This window comes from Bos indicus x Bos taurus, chromosome 7 (assembly GCF_003369695.1).
Source record: "Bos indicus x Bos taurus breed Angus x Brahman F1 hybrid chromosome 7, Bos_hybrid_MaternalHap_v2.0, whole genome shotgun sequence".
NCBI lineage: Eukaryota > Metazoa > Chordata > Mammalia > Artiodactyla > Bovidae > Bos > Bos indicus x Bos taurus.
This window is the reverse complement of record NC_040082.1, coordinates 101,812,804-101,816,814: the sequence shown is the minus strand read 5'-3', so window position 1 is coordinate 101,816,814 and position 4,011 is coordinate 101,812,804. Positions and strand designations below refer to the sequence as shown.

The 4,011-nt window shown below is 42.7% G+C and overlaps 1 pseudogene; it reads right to left on the bottom strand.

Moving 5' to 3' along the window:
• Positions 1-1,669: 1,669 nt before the first annotated feature.
• LOC113896657 lies at positions 1,670-3,264 on the bottom strand (annotated as a pseudogene).
• Between the last annotated feature and the right edge of the window lie 747 nt (positions 3,265-4,011).

Genomic DNA, 4,011 nt, shown 5'->3' with positions numbered 1-4,011 from the left:
TTTCTTGGTTGACACAGGGGCTACCTACTCTGTCCTGACCTCCCACTCCAGAGCCTTCTCCCCGCAAACCTGTACCATTTTGGGTGCTACAGGAAAAACGATTAACAAAAAGACTAACCTGAGCACTTTGTTCCTGGGATGGGCTAATATTTTCCTACCAGTTTCTGGTAGTCCCTGAGTGTTCTACTCCCTTATTGCAAAGAGATCGCTCCCTGCCTTCGAAATCTTGCAGTTATTGCAGCCTTGATAGAAGATGCTTTAAAACTCTCTCTTGGGGCCAAACTAACTATTTTTACCAGTCACCAAGTGAAACAACTCCTGAATGATAGAAGCCATTTATGGATGTCAGATCAAAGGATTCTCAGATATCAAGTAGTGCTGATAGAAAATCCAGACCTGACTATATCCCCTTGTGAGGTTCTTGACCCAGCCACCCTCCTGCCTACCCCCAAGGGCTCTCTCCCCTTTCACTCTTGCCAGGAAACCTTGGACCACTGGGGGGGGGGGGGGGAAACAACGAGAGGGATTTTCAGAAGACCCTCTGACCAATTCTGAGGAAATCGGGTACACAGATGGAAGGAGTGTTGTCTTGGATGGAAAAAGAAGACCTGGATAAGCAGTAGTCTCCAATTTCGAGACCATAGAGGCTAAACCTTTGCCAGCAGCTACTTTAGTCCAATTAGCTGATCTTATAGCCCTGATTTGAACTTTAGAGCTGGGAAAAGGAAACAGAGTAGCCATTTACACTGACTCCAAGTATGCCTTTCTGGTGCTACATGAACATGCTGCTATTTGGAAAGAAAGAGGCCACTTGACCACACGAGAGATCGCAATCAAATATGGTGATCAAATCCTTAGGCTCTTAGAGGCAGTTCATCTGCCCACCGAGGTTTCAGTCTCCTTTTGTAAAAGACATCAAAAAGGGAGCACAGAAGTGGCACTATGGAACTGAACTGAAAGGTTGTTGCTGAACTATGAAAAGACACTGAGATTCTTGGCCTCCAGAGGAGAAGAATTCAATCCTGGGCCAGAGACGAGGCTTGATCGCTCAGAGCTTTTGTGTAATAAAGTTTTATTAAAGTATAAAGGAGATAGAGAAAGCTTCTGACATAGGCATTAGAAGGGGGCAGAAAGAGTACCCCCTGCTAGTCTTCAGTTGGATGTTATATAGTCACTAGCAGTTTGTTAATGAAAGACAGGAATGGATAAAATCTCAGAATGGCACCAGGCCCCTCATCCATAAGATGTATTTTGGGATAATCTTGGCACCAGACAAGTCATCCTGGGCCATAAAACGATTGACTTGAATCTTGTAGAAAGGCAGACTACCACACAGTTTTGTTTACATAGTTTAGGGGAACAATGTCTAACATACTGATTTGTCAAGTCGGTTCTGAGGCATTAGGCTGAACCGACTTGAAGACAGAGTTTGGGGTAAATGCACAGTGTATTAACATAGTTTAAGACAAACATTTCCATAAGAAAAATGCATTGGTTAACTCAAGGTTTGAGAATAGTTAACTTCAGGTGAAGCCAGGTGTCATTATGGCAACACAGTATTCTAAGAGAAACCTTTTAAATTTGTATAGAGAAGAAAAAAATATTGCTAGTTTGTTTCCTCCTACCGCTTAAGAGAGAGAAAAATGTCTGACACTTGCAGCCTGTTTCCTCCGTTTGGAGACCCCTGGCCTTCCTGCCTCTTACCCTCTCAGTCCCCCTTTTTCTTTTAGGAGAATCATGTTGCCTAGGAAAAAGGGGCATTGTTCTCATTCTGTAATTGCTTCTGAGCTGACAAGGGGCATTCTCCCTAAATTGGTGAGGCAACATATTCTCCTAACCCTCATACTGAGGATTTCTGATCCAGGGGCCCCAAGTAGTAGTTGGAAGAAGCTGCAGCAGTAACAGGAATTTGAGCAACCATTTGTAACTTAAAAGCTTTCATGCGACTAGAAACAAATCCAGTTACAGATTAAGGAAGCAAACAGCAAAGACAAAACAATCAGAATTATTATAATTAAGACAGTTTTCCACTATGGGGAACTAGTTAATGTCTCCCAAAGGGAGGCAATTGAGGCTTCAGGAGCATCCATAGCCCCAATCATCTTGTTCATGTATTTAGTAAAATGAGTAATATTAGTGCTTATATCAGGTATATATGTACAGCATTGGGTATGAATAATGGAACCAGTTCCTTCTTGTGCAGCTGTCAGAATATCTAAAGCCAATCCGTTTTGTAAATCCACCTTTCTAAGTTGTGCTTGTTCAGCATTAAGAGCTGACATAGCTTTCTGAGAATTTTGTAATGCCTGTTGAGCAAAATTAGTCAAAGCATCCACTCGTAGCATAACATCTGTAGCTCCCAAAGAGGGAACAAACACGGCAGCCAAATAATCATACCAGTGAAATACAGACCTTGCCCACTGAGTTTTAAGGTAGGGTAAATTAGCAGGCTTTTCTGGAAGATCTGAAAATATAAAACCATGAGTAAAGGCTAGAGCTAGGGTACATCTCCCTATCCAACAGGGGAAAGCCATGCCCATAGGTAAGAGCCACATATCCAGTAAGTCCCTTTTGGAGCAAGCCAGCATGACTGAGATATCCAGTCCCAATTAGTGCCTGGCCAGACAAAGGGAGAATCTGAACTGGGGTTGGAAAACATGGGGATGATTACGTTGCATATTTCCTGAGGCAAAAATCCCAATTGTTTCCAGTCATTGTAATTAAGTTGTTGGCTAAATTTGGGGATGGCTCTGTTTGTTCCCAGCATATAGGGGCAGTAGATATTAGACGTTCTTTTTCAGGAGTTAGCCATATAACCTCATCCCATGTTTGATAAACGTCAGATAAAAAACCATTAGATCTAGACCTATTTGCCTCATGTGTAGCGAAATAGTCATTAAAATGAGACAATGTATAATCAAAATTAAAAGTCACGTTATGCTCATAGTTAAAGTACAAAGTGTTGCACCAGTCTATTTTAGGGTTGGTAGATGTCATCAGATGAAGAAGAGGTGTCACATATGATTGCTGTCGAAGGTATTCGCAGACTTGGAGAAAGTTTTTTCCTTGAAGTGGAGATGTCCACCACGGGAAGCCTTCCACTGATGAAGAGGGGAGCACTCCGCAGACCCAGTAGTTAGACTGATTGTGGAATGCAGCATAGGAGTGAGCCCAGGACAGGAAGGCATTGTCTTGAGGATCAAATGGAAGACTCAGGATTTGTGGAGTAAGTAGAAGTAGGCTCACATAGATTATCAGGCCCATCTGAAAAGTACAAAGTCAGAGAATAGAAAGTAAAGACATAAAATGAAGTCACTTAGTTCTGGTCAGGGTGCCACCTCTTAACTCGAGTGTGATGTACCCACAAATCAATTCACTTTGACAGCTGTGGGAGAAGAAAGAATAACCTGGTAACGGCCTTCCCAGAGGGCTCGAGGGATGGGCCCCCAGATCCCAATGTTTTTATGAGGACCTCAGTTCCTGGCTCAAATAGAGGCTTGCTTGATTCAGAGGCTGGTTCAGGAGTTGCCTCCCGGAGTTCTGTTAATGCCTGTTGAAAAGTTGAGAGCTGAGTTACATAACTAGTTAATTCCAAGTCTTCAGGGTCTATAACAATGTCTGTGTATAAGAAAGGCCTTCCACAAATATATTCAAAGGGGGACAGTCCCTCCTTTTTTGGGGCAGTTCGAGCCCTCATGAAAGCTATGGGTAGGACTTTAATCCAATTGTCCTACATCTCTTAATTTGCACGGATGTCTTTTCATAATGTCGTTAGCTTTTTCAACCTTTCCTGAGGATTGAGGTCTCCAGGAACAGTGTAAGTGATATTCTATTACTAGAGCTTTAGATACCCACTGAGTTACAGCAGCTTTAAAGGCAGAGCCATTGTCACTCTGAAGGCTCTGTGGCAGCCCAAACCTGGGGATAATTTCATGGATTAAAATCTTTATAACCTCCTTAGCCTGTTCATTACAACAGGGAAAAGCCTCAATCCAACCAGTAAAAGTGTAC